General features: G+C 40.9%; 1 long non-coding RNA gene across 1 annotated transcript; it reads left to right on the forward strand.

Moving 5' to 3' along the window:
* Positions 1 to 4719: 4719 nt before the first annotated feature.
* On the forward strand, positions 4720 to 13770 carry LOC133225664 (uncharacterized). Its single transcript, XR_009729234.1, has 4 exons — positions 4720 to 6864; positions 7286 to 7348; positions 8960 to 9105; positions 12655 to 13770. It is a non-coding gene; the product is annotated as an uncharacterized LOC133225664 (long non-coding RNA).
* The last annotated feature ends 3826 nt before the right edge of the window (positions 13771 to 17596 follow it).

A 17596-nucleotide genomic window follows, 5' to 3' on the forward strand; every position in this document is an offset into this window, starting at 1 on the left:
TGTGAGAGAGGAAAAATAGTTGGAGATGTGAAAAACTCAAAATTTTTACTACTGCCAGCCTCATTTAAATAATATGAAACCTTTCTTAGTATTTTCAGAAGATTTCTTAACTGACCTCTTTGTCCATAATCTCCTAATTATCTTTTGCAGTGTGGGGCCTCTAACTCATTCCTAGTTAACACACCTTGTGATCAGGGCACAAGATACAATCATAGATGCATTTTCATGATAAATTTATGCTTTGAAATAGTAGTTAGTTTTGGGGCCAGAATATTTGTAATAGAAGTTTGCAGCACTTTCAATGTTGCTTCCTTTTGATCTGAACTTGTATCAGAACTGATACTAGATTATGCAGTCATTTATATGTATAAGATGCATTTTAAAAGAAATTGGGGGGGGGAAGTAACCTGAGAACTTTCTTTCGTATGCAAAAGAATTTTTCATGTTAACTAGTCAAGTTCTGGAATTGATGAGGCAGAAAAAAAAATCCATTAATATAATACCAGTAACTTGTTCATAGTTTTTTTTTTCTTCTTTAATATCCCGAAAGCTACTCATATTTTTCCTGAAAATATTCTAATTATGTTAAAGAAATGAAGCTGATCGGATGTGATACCTTGAGCAAGCCAAAAAGCTAGTAAGGAGCAAATAACTGCCACATAAATTTGTAGTTTTACCCACAAGGTTTCAAACAAGAGGCAACTGTAAATTACATGGAAGAGCCAAGCAGTAAGAGTGCTGACCCATTCTTAGTCTTTATTACACTTCATCAGACTTTGGTTAGCCACATTTGGGAGACTTAATGCAGACAAAAGCAAGGTCATATATCTAGAAGCAAACATTACAGAGGCTATACACAATCATAAGGCTACTTGTAGCTTTGAAAACAATGATTTTGAAAATTATGTGGGAAATTAATAGAACTACATAGCAGTAGGTCAAGAACAAAAGGATGTATATTTCTTGACTACTGTGGCAGAGCTGTTACGGTCAGTACTGGAAAAACGGCATCGCATTTACAATATAAGTCAAGCCATGAAGGTAGAAACCAAATACTACCATAAAAGGTTAAAGCAATGCTCTTTTGAGCTTGAAAACAGGAAACCTAACTATCGCAATAAGATCTAATGGTGATGGAACTGATAGATGAAACTAGGTGTGGGCACACACAGTTTTGGAAAAGTAACTGTAACTTCTAAGTGTGGTTTTGCTCCTTAAAACTGTAATGGGTTTCTTGGAGAGACTGAAACAGGCATCTGAGCGCAGGGTACCTGTGGTCTGACTTACAGCAGCCCTGGAAAAACTACTGCACAATGGAAACAAGCAGATGGGATAGTCCAGATACAGCAGGCAAAAATGCAGTGTCAGCTGTGTACCTGGCATGATAAGGACTGCAGCCAGAGTGCCCACCCACTGTGTGAAGTTAGCCAGGTGAGGAATACATGGTGACTGCTTAATACATGATGCAGGATATCCTGTAATGTGAAGCACAGGGAAATGATCAAATTGTTAAAAGAAAAACCAAATTGGACAGCTATTGATTGGATGCAAGCAGCTGTATTGCCTGGACATCACAGGGCACTCTGCTCATCTTGGCTGAAGACCACTAAAGGAGCATGGGATGCTGGACAAGGCTGAGGTGAGGATGCTCTCTACAAAAGTAGAATCAGCAAGTGTTCTTGGAGTGGCTAACTGTGGGTAGAGGATAAGCAGGTGCATTTTGGATATGCCAGTAGTGTATTAACATCTGTGATGTTCCAGTCATTCGCAGTACGTAATGGTTAGGAGAGGTGGGCTCTCGGAACAGCAGCAAACAGCACAGTTCTTCCTATGGATATTAACATAGGTCCAGCAAGAGCTCTAAAAAATATTCTCAACATCTAGAAAATGCACAATATGAAAATATTCTGAGCAAGGAAATACTTCAAATTACATTATTAGCAAGTGACCACACCAAAACATGCTCAATTTCTACTGATTTCAAATTAAATTATTAGTTAAGCTTATGCTTTAGCACTTCCAGAAAGAGGAATGAATTCCTGAATGTAGGACTACCAAAAATCTCTCAGAGTTTTTCAGATGAGAGTTAAGTCATGACTTTGTAAGGTTTAACCTGTAAATAAAGACTTAACCAACATGAACTGATTAGAATGCGAAGCAAGTGAAACTTAAAATAGATCAGCAGCATGGTTCCAACATTTTAAAACAAGGACAATTGACTGTTTAACAAGGGCTATGAAAATCATCCAATGCCTGTAGGTCTTTCAAACAAGCATGTCTTTCTTCAACAATAATGCTAACAGATGGGTGGCATTTCTTGCCTGGAATATGCTGAATGGTATAATGATGTTCATATGCTGTCAAGTCTTAAAACTGATTAATCCTTTTTTTCCCCCCCTTTAAATAAGAAATATTGGCTCATCTATACAGTGGAGTTAAAAAACAGTCACTCCAAGCACCATATTTTTGAACAACTGCAGCCTTTATCTCTGACATGATTCAGTCTTGCAAAGTCAAAGTTTTAAACCTGTTCAGCTGTCTCCCTCTGTCCATTCAAAATACCAGTGTTCTACATAAAAGGAAGACACAGTAGCAAGTCAATTTTTCTGCTTTAGTTTTGCATGTAGGTTTCAAGCTTCCTCAGCCCAGGGTCACGTATCAGTAAGTGTAGGAAGTCATTTTCATGCTCAGTGTCACCTAGAAACCAGAAAGACTTTTTGGTAATTTGTACTGGCAATAGCACTAAGCTGGTCTCCTTGATTTCTCACCATCTTTTCCCTTTCTGGTACCAAAAAAAAAAAAAAAAAAAAAAAGGAACAAAAAGTACAGACTTCTGTTTTCTAAAACCTCCAGAATCAGTTTAGCTGAGAAAGATTTTCCTGGACTAAGATGAGTTTTAAGAAGAGGGTTTGCTCCTTAGCAGCACAGCTATGAAAAGCCTCACTCGTGGAGAGAAGACACAGCTCTTGTCTTTTGCATCCATTTCACTGGTGGAGCAATATCCTGCACGGCAGCTATGTTTTCCAGTCACACTCTTCCTGCTTTCAATGCACATGGCTTGCCACTGCTCTTTACAATACTGTAAGGTCTCTGCATGCTTAGAAACTTGGAAAGGGAACAGTCCTAATTCTGTATCACTTGCAAGACAGCCTCACTCTGCTTTACTTGTTACCTTGACAAAGTTACAGAGTTGTTCATCTGAGTCTTTTAGATGTTCCTCATGTCTAAAAGCAGCTTTAGCAAATGCTCTCTGCTAGGATACAAAATTGCTGCAGTGACTCCCATAGTGCCAGAAACCATTCTCATTTCACAGTAACTCATCCAGCTACTGGCTTTAGCAGCAGCAGCCTGGGCTGTAAACATGCATCATCAGCTCTGCCTTCCAAAAGTTGGCATTAAGAAACAGTATCTGCCAGGTGTCCAAAGTAAGTCAGCATGCTGACAGCAGCATAGCCCAGCATCAGGGCAGAAAATTGCTTTGAGCTTCTAAACTCTCAATGATCATGTCACCGCAAGCTGGGAGTCAAGAAAAATGTTCAGCAGGGCCCTCAACTGAAAACGGCAAGAAACTCTACAAAATACCTGGACTCTTTCAGTGTGACAAAGAGAATAAAAGATTTAAGCATTTTTTACTGTGTTGGATTAGGAAAGTTAGCACTCCAATACCTCATTTGTGTATTTTAATTTTGGCCTTGATTTTTATTTCTGTTCATATTTCAAGCCCTCCAAGAATTTCATAGTTATTAAATTCAAAGGAGGAGGAGTTGCTATCCCAGTTTTACAGACAGGGAAACTGATACATGTACATGGAAAAGCTAAAATGGCTTGAAAACCATCACACAGTAAGTGTGGGCTGTGGGGCAGGAGAGGACTAAACACGGATCCCACTTCTGCAGTGCCATGAACTAACCATGAAGGTCACAGTTCCCTCAGAAGTTGTTGGACATATAATGCTATACACATACATAGTTTGGCTTGAATTAAAAAAAAATGTGATATTTTACAGTAGAAAATTGGTATGTGAATCAGCTGCAGAGTCCAGAGATGACCCACAAGATGACCAGAGGTTTTGGTCTGTTCTTGCAAACCTCTTGTCTGGGCTGAGATGGGGTCTTCTCTGCTGGTGTTCAGGTTTCTCAACCGTGCCCTTCACTATCTGTGCCAGCTTCCAGGCTTCTGGTCTTTTAAGCTCTGAATAGCTATTTCACACTTAGCCGGCTGCTCCTCCTAAATGACCTCTGGCTGCAAGCTCTCCAACATAGAACTTCTTTCACCAATACTTCTTCAAAACCTTTTCACCAGAACTTCTTTCACTTCTTTTTCCAACTGTTGGAAAGTGGTTTTGTGTTTCTAGGTTTACTTAATTATTCTCTATGCAAAATAAACAGAATATTTCTGTACATCTGTTTCTCACCCTGTCTCTGGGAGAACTGTTTCTTAGACTGCCCCTTGCTCCTTGTCATGTAAGCCCCATTACATCTACAGAAAGATCACAGGGATTCAGCTTGTGCAGCGTAAATTAGAGACTGTTTACTCTCCCACGGTTCTTAAAACGTGTGCTCTGTTTCTCTCATGATAAACTTCAAAACTTGCGGTGTGAACTTTTCCCTGGCATACAAGGGATCTTTCATAGCTCACAGATTGATGGAAACAGATGTTTATTATTTACCCAGATCCATAAGAACACAATATAAGTTCTAGTAAACTTCATAGAGCTGTGGAAAAACATGGCTACCAGTCTGTTCTACTGCTCGGTGCTATTTTTGCTTTTCCTCCTACACTCTGTCTCCCTGATCCTCACATTTTTAAGCTGTAGCCAAAAAGCAGCCTGACAATAGGGCTGCAGTTATCAGGCAGAAAGAGATAGTCAGCAATTGTTCAGGGATAGCCAGCAAAATTAATGCCAGGCAGTGCAGTTGGTTGCACTAAAGATTATGTGCGTTGCCAAACAGCAAAGAAAAACAATAAAAGCTCTTTAAGGGCTGTTTTCTGTTCTACTGAATTGGGAATTTAACCATGCTGGAAATTAGTAGAGAAGCCTTGCACCTGCGCTGGGGGAATGGCAGGAGCTTTCTACCCACTTTGTTTGGCAGGATCTTGTTGGAAATAGGAGTGCCTACATTCCAGCACTGACCTACTAGGATTCTCAACATGCAGTAATGAAAGCATATGTCAAAGGGCTCCAAATTAATTATACCTACAAGTTTAACCTCTGCCTGAAGCTAGCATTCAAGCTTCCTATAAGGATTACAAGTAAAGATACTTCTAGGGAAATATAGGGGTAGTGATAGGAAATCTGAATTCTGCTCCTTTCTCTCAGTCTCTTGCTCACTAAGGGACTTTATTGGAGCTGCTAAGAAAGTGCCCAAAGCAATGTCACCAGCAGCAATGGCACCTGCTCTGCTGAGCTTCTGAAACCAGCAGTCGGCTGGTCTGTATGCTCCTCCGCTACTAAGGAAGCAGAGGTTTGTCAGCAAACTGATCCCATGGCTTTTAAAGCATGAATGTGAGAATGAACTTAAAAAACCCTCTAAACCATCTACTGTATTCATCAATTGATGGGTAGCCCACAATACCTTTGATGTACCTTATACTGCTAGTAAAACATAAATTTACTTCCATTTGTGTCCTTTCTGTATTTGCAACATCCTTAATTTCTCTTAATTTCTCATCACAAATATGTCATCATAATCTTTGGGGACAACTGTACTTCTTGTTTGTCAAAAACACAGGTGTCAGAACTGCCCAGCCTGGCAGCCCTTGTCAAAACAGTCCTGGGTCTCTGTAAACACATTCCAGTCCAACACAGAGGGGTGCGGCAAGACTATCACCTTTTACCCAATTAGTAAACACAACTGATTTGTGCGGCAAAGAGACTCTTAGCTCTATTGTGCCAGCTAATAAGTTTCTCTTAAACAGGTCCCTCAGGAGGGACCAGTTCTAACCTACGTACACCAATATCTGTAACAGAAACCTTTGCATAATCAACACAAGCTGCATCTCAGCATGCTTCTCAAAACCTTTTATTCTTCAAAATGCAGAGTATGCTTGCGGAATAAAAAATACTCCTGTTTTCCAAGATTGTATCAATAGCATTAATAAAAATAAGCTGATTAGGTAACACAGAGGATCCAACCCACAGCCTTCCTCTAGTGCAGAATGGCAGTGCGACATGTTGGAGCTGGCCTTAGGTCTGAATAGTATATGCTCAATTTTTTTCCATTCTCCTGGAAGTGGTACATTATTATAGCGATAGCTGTTTTACCCTGCTGCCTTTGCCTTGCTATTTCCTCAAGTCTGTTGAGGATAATACAAGTTTCCCTTTCCTGGCTAACCTTCAAGGAAATCTCAGCAAAATCTTGACATTTTAGTGCTTCTCAGATTCAGCATGCATCCTGGCCAACCAAGCAAGCAAGTCATTTAGAAGCCATTGCCACATTGCCATCTTCCTTCTCAATACCAGGGGAGAGGAAGGGGAAGGACAAAGAGATCCATTCTTATGACAGGGCTTGAGTCTGCAGAGCAACCTGGCCAGCAGTTGAGATCCTCAGTGATTGCATTGAGCACTGGACACTCCTGCAAGGGCAGCAGCATTTGGAAGAGAAGCTCCACCTTCTCTCATGAAAGGGGGCTCAGCCCTGCATTTGATGGAAGATGCAGTCAGGATAGAAAATTGGAACTGTAGTTTTTGTTTTGAATGCCTGAAACACTCTCTAACACTTGATTTTCTGATGTTCGTGTGGCATTCAGCAATGAAGAATCTCTTATCCTAGGTGTCATCTTAATAGCTATGATTGTTTTGAAGCCCATCCTGTAAAAGCAAAACCATCCCACCCTATCATCTGTAGTTTGTGCAGTGATCAGGTAACGTTACCACTGGCTCCCTTAAAATTTAGTTTTAAGTGCCTGACAGAGACAAAACATGCGTCTTTATGGCTCCTGACTGATCCAAAGCCAAATATTCCAGTAAATGGCAATAATTAAAATCCATTAAGTGGATGGACTAGTTGTGGCTTGTTTTCCCTAGCTTTTTACTGTTACGTTTTTCATTAGTAAGAAGGCAGATCTGTTCCTTTTAACTTTGTTAGCATTTATCAGCTGTCTGCTATAGTGAGGCCATAAGAGTTCCTGGGAAATATATATAAAGACCAAAACAAGCAACCTCACTGAGACTAGGTTTCTAAATTGGCTTATCTTCTAACTTCTAGTCACCATGACACAGGGCAGATGGCTAGATTTCTTTCAGTCTGATTTGATTACTACTTGTTTTTGTCTCTTCTGCAAGAGAGCACATGAGACTCCACATGGATTTAGCTGGGAAGGACCTCATCCTAACAGTCTCACCAAGGTAATCTTGTTACTCCACAATCTAGTGCCCTTTCTGGTGCTCCTAATTGTAAAGAAACATCAAAAGCCAGGGTACACAGCTGAAATTTAGTTGAACTAAGCACCTGACGTAGGTAGTTTGAATTTTATCTATTCAAAATAGAAATCTCATAGCAACAAGCACAGTAGAAATACCAACATGGACAAGTAGCTTCAGTTAGGGATGGAAAACTCTTAGCAGTTCAGATCCAGGACTGGGCTTTTGGATTTAATCCTCAGGCTTGCAACCCATGTCACTAGGATTTCAGGCAAACCAAAGTATTTCTTCTTGTTTTCTATTTCTGCCCCTACTACTCTGTGCTTAGTATTTAGAAAGTTCCCCAAACCTCTCTCAGCTTTTATCTGCCTAGTGCAATACATGCAGGGACTCAGTTCCTGTCTTGGGTGGTTTTCATTGAGCTGGAGCAGAGCTGAAGGAAACAGAAGCTTTTTGGCTGCCAAGACACATTTTAACTTCTTATAACAAACACCAGGAACTGCAGGGGAAATCCTTTGATTCATTCTCTAAACCACAAAAGCTGCTTGGCAGAAATCTGTCACACTACTACTGACTGGGGAGGCCAGGACAGTGCCGGAGAGCCTGGCTCCAGGTCCATGAACACCGCAGACAAGGAGGTGTTCCTTCCTTTCTGAAGTCCTCTCTTTCTCAGAGGCTGAGGTTGTGTCCAGGCCCTTTGTACATTAAAGAAACCAAGGATGTTTGAGTCTTCCCACATGGTGGAAGCCCACCCAGGGAATGAAAATCTCTTCATAATCAGAGTTGGAAGTTTAAAAAGCACAAAATGGATAGGCTAAATGGAAACACTAAATCTGCTGCAGCTTTTTGACATTTTAAAGTTGCTGCCAGCAGTGCAGGAGGAAGTAGAGAGCCAGACACTTATCAGTCACACAGTTTCAAAGAGAGAAGATGACTGAGACTTTGGTCACGCTGGCTTAAGCAGAGCTCCACTGTTCACTCCTTTTTTTCTCAGCTATGCCATTTCCTTGTTATTTGTCCAAGTTGTAAGAGCTTCAGAGCACAGTTCAGTCCCATCTCATCTCCTCCAAGTCTTTTCAATAATAGAAAAAGGACAAAAATGGCAGAGTAGCAGATTCAATATGAACCTTCTGGGGTGCAATGAGTACACCTACAGAGACAAAACCTTGCAGTGGGTGAAATCCACATGCTATTTTGGTATCTAAAAATGTAAATTAAATGGCTATCTCCCAGATGAATACATTACAATATAGGGTAATGTTAGAAGGCTAAACTTGACAGGCTGCTCCAAAGGAGTATAAGTGTGATACATAACTTCATAAACCTGGAGCAGCCTTGGCTCTGTAACCAACCACAGATGAGCACACACACTGCTTGGACTCACTTTCATCTGTGCATTTGTATTTGTTTCCAAATGAGACCTCTTTCATTAGGGTAGCTCATGATATTGCATCTAATCTCAAGGAGTGCTTATAATCTTGTCTGATTTCCATTCATCAAAATTAGTGTCTCTAGCTAAATAGTTTTAGCTGGTTTAACTAGCTCAGTAGTTTTATCTATGAGGCATATGACATTGCCAGGCATTTTCCTCTACAGGAAATATCTTATTAGCACAGCCAAGGGAAACCTCATACACGTTCATCCTGCTGTTCATCCAGAAGTTCATCCATCCCAAGCGGGACAGCAGAAACCAGAGACTGAAGACACATTTATATTCAGAGAGGAGAGACACCTTTTGGCAGGTGAGGGGAACACTTGCTGGTCTGGCCCTAGTACTGAGGTGGTGCCTCTGGTCACATTACCATATACAGAACAAGGGCAGCATTGGATCTCAGGGGAAGTAACAGACAGACGTGTTTCTCAACCACTCTGCGTTTCAGTATTTCAAAAGCAGAAAGCCAAGCAGCCAAGACGTGCTCGGTGTCGTTTTCCTACATATGTTTGTTTCTACGTTTTGTGTGGTTTTTTTTCTTTTCCTCTGTTCAGTCTGAGGTTTTGTGTTTGTGAAACCTTGCTGTTGGATAGCCCATGCCAGTAGCTCAGCACCATGCAGCCACATGCAGAGCACCCCCCAGTGGTGCTGGGGGGAATCAGAAGGGTAAAAGAAAACATTTGAGCCAAGATAAAGATAGTTCAACAGAGAAATCAAAGCTGTGCATGCAAGCAAAGCAAAATAAGGAATTCACTCACTATTTCACATCTGCAGGCAGTTGTGCAGCCATCCTCAGGAAAGCAGGGCTCCATCACACCTAACAGCTACTTGGGAAGACAAATTCCACACTCTCCCCTTTCTCCTCCTTTTCCTGAACATTTTTTGCTGAGCACTATGTCATATGGTATGGGATATCCTCCTAAGCTGTTGAAACAGCTCTAGTATCTGCTCAGAAAGTTCAAGCCAGCTCTGCTCTGTATCCTCCAAGTAAAATAAAGTACAGCCTCCTCTTGGTAGGTATTCTAATTGCATGAGTGTGCCTTGGTTTGAAATAGCCTTAGAGGGGCTATTTTTCTCTATGTTATTCTCAGAGAGAGAAATCTATGACAAATATTCTCACATCAACAGGATTTTTGAAAGGGAAGTAGATTAAATGCAGCTTTTACCAGCCACCATCTCAGCCCTAAATCACACACACTAATCACCAAGACAGTGGTTGAAGAACACATGGAAAGGCTCCCAGAAAGGAACCCATACTGAAACTCTTTTTATCTGTCTGCCTGCAAAGCTCCCCACCAAGTTCTGTATTTTGAAGGTGGTCACTGACTTCCTTTTTTACAGATAGCAGAGATGTAGCCTGAGGTTTTTAATAATACCATATGCAGTGGGTTCTCACTATTTTCTCATTTCTGAAATTGTATTTCTTAATTTCCTAAGAAACAGCAAGAGGAAAGCAAAATCCAATAAGGGTCTTAAATGTAGGAACCCACCCCAGAGTGAACTCCAAACTGATTTGTTCCCAAAGCTGCTATTTAAAGAATAAGGACAGTCAGGTGTTTCACAGGGTCTCGGGAATCAGTGTTCAAGGCAGAGAGCCCATGTTAAACCACCAAGCCAAAACACCAAACAGGAATGTGCAAGGGGAAATCTCTTGCCTTGCTGGAATGTCAGCAGGTATAAGGAAAGATGTGGTAAGTGTAAAGAAAGGAAGCCCCTATACTCAGTATCCTGAGCCCTGAAAATACTTTCTGAAAACAGGTATCCAGAGAGCTGTAGAATGGTTCATAGAATTCAAAGCAAGAAGGGTTTAATCTTCTCTTAAGCAGGATTACTAGGTAGTAATGGTATCACCAGTGTATTTGAAAGGTTGGATCATTCACCCAGGAAGTGAGTCACAAAATTTAACCTCTTCCTCTGCCCAAGGAGGGATCCAAACCTATACCAATTTGAATACTCAGCACACCAGGAACTTTTGAGGCAAGATAGCAATTCAAGGAGGAAGATTTTCCACATCTCTTGAAGAATGCAAAAAGGAAGCAACTAAATAATTTATTGTTAGCAATGAGAAGTCATCTATTCTTGTCTCTCAGTACTGGTTATGTATTTTATTCATAAATTGCATTTAATGTAAATGCTACCTACAAGGGAAAGACTGGTGACTCCTTTGGATGCCCTGTAGGGGAACCTAACAGCCAACAAGTATGAGGACTTGTCAGCGTGTATGAGACATTCTCAAAACAGATAAATTGATAAGCCCTTAGGGAAATTTAGGAAAAAAACCCAACAATTTATTTCTGGATACCAGTCAGGCTGAGACATAATTGAAGTGTGTCCCCTGCCAAGACTCACTCAGGTGTTGCCAAATCCAAACCTATCTATCTTTTTCACCATTTAAACACCGCAGTTCCACACACTCCACACCTCCAGCCATTAAAGAAATACTTTCAACAAAGTGTTTTAACAAAGAAATAGGAACCACAGAAGTCAGAGACATTCCACATCAAAAGATGTCTCAGGGAAGAGTAGAATTTATAGCAACCATGTAAGAAAAAAACCATACTATTACAGTGTGACAGTTTTGAAGGACTTGAACAACCAGACATAAACTCAGAAATAATCCAATGATGTTAGCAAACCTTTGCTTCAGCTGTTACCAGTGAAGATGATGCAGAACATGATGAGAAGGAGGACATAGCCAAAATGGCTCAGGGGGATGGATATGCTAAACTGTGAAATTGCTATCTATGATTTGGAAACAGAGCATGTAATCACAGAGAGAAAAAACAGGCTAGAAATGAGAACAGAGTTTCTCATTATTGGAGATTTAAAGCCCTGGAAAGGCCTTTCAGTAGATACAATGGGCCCAAACTTGGTCATTTTTAAGAGCTTCATAAAATAGTGAAGGGAGTTATATTAAAGACTGGATAAAAATGACTGTAGGTATCTTTAGCTCTTATAGGTTCAAATTTATAAAACACATAACAGAGACTCAACAAAGTACTTGAGAGGCTAATCACAACCAGCCTTCTATGGGATGAAAAATACTGTTAGAATACAATCAAATTTCTGCCAGATCAAATAATAGTGCAGACAAAGACAAATTTTTCTTCCAGTTCTTCAGATTTTATATTACATTTGGGTAGTTCTGGTTCTTTGGCTCTGTGCTATAATTACTATGTTTCATGCAAATTCTGGACCATCTCCTTATGGTCACATGCAGGCGCAAGTCCTCAAAATGAGTGGGAACATTTTGTTACCATTATACTCAAAAATTGATGCTGACAGCAATCCTCCATGTCGTGCTGCTCTTACAATGAAGAGACCATAATACCAGATCGTAAGGCTGTTAAGTGACACCCACAGTAATGCTTCACATGCAGCAAGAAGAAGGATGCATCTTCCACAATGAGTGCTTCCTCCTTCTGCTAGAGCAATGCTATAAAAGTGAATTTGAAGCCTGGAAATAGTGTTCACCTTGCACTAGCAGGTAGACATAATGTAGTCCTCTTAGTTTCTGTGCTGGCGCATCAGAAAAAGCAAATTATGGTGCTTGCATCTTTTTCTTCATGGAGCTCCTAGAAAATGGGGGCTCTGCTTCTGGAAGGACAAGTGCCCTGGAAGATAAAGCTGGACTGTCCAGGCTCCCTGGAACATGTTCAGATCGTTGTAGACAACCTCATCTTAGTTTGAATCAGCAGCTCAAGATTCACAAGTTTTCAGAAGGTATGAACACCATAGGTAGAATGACAATGTGCTCCTGGCAGAATCCAGCAGAGATAATACTAATTCATATTTTGCTTTGAGTTTACCTTCTTTATAAAATTTATTGCAATAAAAGCAATACGTTTTTTTCTTCCAGAGAAACCCAAATAATCAAGAGATCTGTCAAGTCTTCTCTATTGATTTTCTCTTTGAAGACAAATAGCATGCTTTTATCTTCATACACAGAATATTCTTCTGTGAAACTTCAGCCCATGGGAGACACTGACAGTCTCTGAAAAACAACCAAATGGCCAGGAGGCCAACTTTAATCATTTGTAGCTAACACACTGTGCAACATAGAGAGGCTGGGGAGAACAATTCTATGTAGGAAGTCAAAAGTACTGTATTCCTTACAATTACCAACCTTCAAAGGAAAGACAGGCTTTGGTGGTATAAAAAATAATGGTGCTGTAGTTATACCATATTTGCTGCATCCTGTGTGAATTATTTTCATTCAAGTATGAACTGTGTTGGAGGCTTTTTAATTTACATTATGCCTCTGAATGCATTTCTATAGCTCCTTTTGAGGAGAACTTGGGGGTTTAAACAAATTGAATATTGTTCTCTTTCATGTAGATCATCCGGATCCAGTCAATGACTCAGTTTTTTATAGCCCTTTTAAAATTTCATTTTATTTTTAGAGTGCAGAACTTTTTTTTTAGTTTGTTGGATCCTGTTCTTTTGCAGAAAAACATTTTTTGAGAAATCACAAGTGGTTTCATGTAAACACTCAGGAAGGACCAGAGACTGGAAAAGCTGTAGAGGCCATAGGAAAATCTGAGGCTGGAGCAAAGCACTATAGTATGATGCAACGTATTACAGCAGATATCAGATTAAGTGAAATTGCTACTTGCTGTTCAACATATTTCAAGCCTTTGCCACGCTTGTTACATTGGGAAGGGATGGGGGCAGCCAGGAGCTGTGTTTGCTGCACAACACAGCAGTGACAGTATGATCCAAAGGAAAGAATTTGCTATGCTCAGCTGTGACAGAGCAATGCTGCTGCTTTCCTGGGCACAGGGCAACCATCTGCTGCCTCTCACAAAATGCAAGCGCTCCAGCTCCAGACTTTAAATTTCCAAACTCTCTGACTCTAAGGACAAGGAAATACAGCCTGAAGCCTAACCCAGCTGAGGGTTTTCTCATCTTGCACAGACAGTCCCAGACTAAGGACCACATAGTAAGTCTCTGGGGAAGACAAGCTTGGTTTTCCTCTTTCCTCTTTTTCTTGACCATCTTTTCTGATGGTCAGTACCCTGTCATTCCCCATCTGCAGCATACGGTGCTCATATCCATTTTCACTTGCTTCTGGAGGTTATGTTGTTTCCTGCTATAGAAACAGTTGTCTGTGACAAGAACAGCAGATAAACTGTCAGAGATGTCTGGATACCTAGCCTCTAGGTCTTATAGCATGGTCTCTGTTATCAGGAATAGTAGATAGCTTGGAAAAGAAAAACAAACTCCAAAAAACCCCAAAGAAACAGGGAAAAAAAACCCCAAAGAAAATAAAACATTATGGATGTTCAGGAAGCTGTCTCACCAGGTCTTTTCAGGGCCAGGCATGTGTGAGAGTTGGACAGCTCAGGAGCAATGCAGCTGTGTTCACATGGTGCTACACCCATGTAAACCAGCCCAAGCAGTGCCATGCTGTCACACAGAGCTACCTCATTTGTCTCTGCACCTGAGGCACTCCATACCTTAGATAACCTTCCCAAGAGCAACAATGAGTTATTGAGAGTAACACATACACTAATCCCCAGAGCAGACCAACCCAGGAGTGTCACAACCCATTTTACAGAGGAGGAATGAGAGCTTCAAAGCCCTTTGGGAATGGTAGTGCCCAGTTTTGAGGCTCCCTCCTGCAGTCCTCTGCCGTTTAAGAGGGACGCAGGCTTGCAGGTTTCTTGGGGTAGGGACAGGTGCCGCAGCGTGTGAGTGGGAGGTAGATACGCACTGCCAACCAAGAACTGTTAACATAGAGAAAGCTAAACAAGGCAGTGCATCTGAGTATGACTGTTGGCAAGGTATTTCAGCTCTTTTGTTCACTTGGTGCCCACTGTAATTTGTCTAAAGCTTAAAGTTGGTCATTTGGTAATTTTTGCAGAGCTAACAAGGACTAACCATGTCCTATGTTACCACAGAAATGCCATCTTCAAAATGTAGTTATTAGAGAGCCTCCAAAACACAACAGATTCATAATACAGCAGTACAGCATAGATTAAAACTTACTAGTGAAATGCATTAAACATCTTTTCTCATATTATAAAATTCAGCAGGACTTTTTCAAATGACCACTCATTATTGGTTTGCTTGGTTCCATTGAAGTCATCTGTGAAACTCCCATTAACTAAACAAGAAGCTCACAAGAAAAGCTGTTTACCACTCACACTCCATTTATCTTTTAAAGTAAGTCATGCTCACACATGCCCAAGACTATATGATCAGTAATTCAATAGTTATTTCTCTGAAATGAGAAACAGGTTTAAAAAAAAACCCCACACTTTACTTTGTCTTACTTGGGTTTAGAGTCAGAGGCAGAATCTTTTTTTCTTCTACCAGAGTGAAAAGCGTTGTCAGACGTAGCAGCAACGTTTTCCATCTGCAATATATACGTCAGCTCACTGGTACAGAACACCAGACAATGTGATCTCAAGTAACAGCTCAGCTGAGTCTTTCATTGCAGACAATACACTATGGGCTCAGAGGACTTTTCTGTAAAGAGGAAAAGAGCATCTGGGCAGCTGCTCTACAAGAGGACTTGCTACACCTTTATCTCACTTTGACACCTGTAAGCTGTCTTCATTACTTCATCTTCCTTTCTTCAGATACAATCTATTATGAATTGTTAAGGGATATTGCATAATGTATTTTACTAATAAGAGGTTACCCACAGATGGAAACCTGTATTAGATGAGGCAATGCTATATATCTGCCCTGACAGGTTTGTGAGCTGTGAGCAATTTCATTACCACTTGATGCACTTTTATCTTATAGTAACACATACAATTGCAGAGGATATCTCATTTTATTTTGATTACAAAGTATTTGAGCAAAGACCATCTCTTGTATAAGCAGAGCCTAATACAATAGGGACCTGATTTTGTCTGTGCGCTCCAGATACTTCACGAATGTAAATTCTAAATATTATTAGCCCACAAGATTGAATTACTCCCAAGTCCTTCCACCGCATAAAGCTGGTATAATCCACTTGGTGGCGTGTCAGTTGCTTTACAAAAAATTAAACCTCTGTGCGTTTATTGCAAAAGTGCATGTTAAAATAAAAGCTACAAGCTCAAAGAGAAACACACACACATGTTTACAGAAATACTCCTCAGCTGCTGCCTGTCTCTGACATCCATAGTCATTGAGTCTCCTGCCACTGGCCAAACAAAACCACTGCAGTCAGATCACTAACCACCTATACCACATCGGTTTTACTACCAGTTTCCACCTTTACATTCAACCATTGCCAACAAGACCCAGACCAGGTTCCTCTATTACCTTGATCTTTGGTGAGCACTGTAGTAGAGTATCTAATTTGAGCAGACACTGAAAGACAAGGAGCTGAACCAGCTGAAACCCTTGGCTCCAGAAAAGAGACCAGAATGAAGAGTCACAGTAGCAACAGGTACTTAGGCATCTGCTGAAAAAACCTACAATCCTGCACCAAAGGAAGATGTGTTAGCATCTTCTTAGGTGAGCTCTGATCTCCTTGCTGCAGCCCTTAGAAAATTACTGTAGTGACTGTGGCTGTTTCAGCTCTCCCTGAGGCACAGGAGACAACTGCTGAAAGCTGAGCTGTCTGGTACAGCCAGTGGGTGCAGGGTTCAGCTCCTGAGGTCAAGCCTTATGTGCAGCACATGACTGCCCCTATCCTGCTTTTTGCAACCCTGATGGCTACACATAGCACACAAAAGCCTCTATATTATCTACTCAGCATATATTTGTACCTGGGAGGGGCTGGTCACCTTAATTTGGGGGTGGAGACCTCCACAGGGGCAAGAGCAATTAAAATCAGGTTTTGCCATCTGTGGCCATGTCTTTGTCACTGGTTGTTTTGCATCTTTGGAAAGTTCAGCCCTGCCTGTGTTCAGTTTTTAGGGCTTCAGCAGATTTTCCAGCCATGTGAATCAAATTGTCATTGAATACAGTCATTTCAAATCAGATCAAGTGTCAGTCTTCAAATTAATATGTTAAACATAAAAATCAATGGAAGTATTTTACTATTGCACTCTTGGGATTACTGTAGAGATGCAGTTATGGATTTCAGTCAGCCATGGTTGACTGCAGAGTCCAGGACTATCTTTAGAGCCATGCCTCCGTTTGCCTTTCGCACACACACATGGCTGTTGCTTGTCTGGGTGACATACTCCTGGGCTGAGCACACAGAGCATGAATTTGATGCTTGAACACTCACCTGCAGCCCATAGCATGGGTTTTCTGCTACTTGGTTAGCAAATAGGTCCTGTCGGCTGGGAAAACTTTGACAATTAAGTACTTGTAGATTGGTACTGAGCTCTGTGCATCTGTCTTACTGGAGACCAAACCACCCCTGAATCCTCAAGTGTAGGCTCATCACTAGGGGAAACCAGAGCAGAAGAACACTGAAGAAAGTTTTGATTTAGTACAGCCTTAAGCCTGGCTAGGTAAAACTTTTTCTCTGTTGCCTTTAGACCTTCGAAATTCCAGGCATTGGCACTTACAGGGTATTGAAGTCTTCTGGCTTTGGGCTGTACTGTCATTAAAAGCTCCTGTATGTAAAATTTGCTAAGAGATTTTGCTGTTTTAAAACTGTCCTCTGCTGCTACATGTAAGATCCAGCTAGATCAATCATCCAGATCATGATTTTGAGCAACTTTTCCATATTCTTTGTGTCAGAAAGTACTCTGAAGCCCTAGCATATCTTGCAATGTAAAAAGCCTGCACAGGATGTGGGACTAGAAAACAAATGGTGAATAAAACAAAGGGAAAGTATATAAGACCATTACCTCTTACAGCTGCCACTGTAAGCAACTGATCAGTGTTGCACAGCAAGTCAC

This window comes from Neopsephotus bourkii, unplaced genomic scaffold (assembly GCF_033783945.1).
Source record: "Neopsephotus bourkii isolate Nb327-2 ecotype Australia unplaced genomic scaffold, CSIRO-AGI_Nbou_v1 NB_1765, whole genome shotgun sequence".
Taxonomy (NCBI): Eukaryota; Metazoa; Chordata; class Aves; order Psittaciformes; family Psittacidae; genus Neopsephotus; species Neopsephotus bourkii.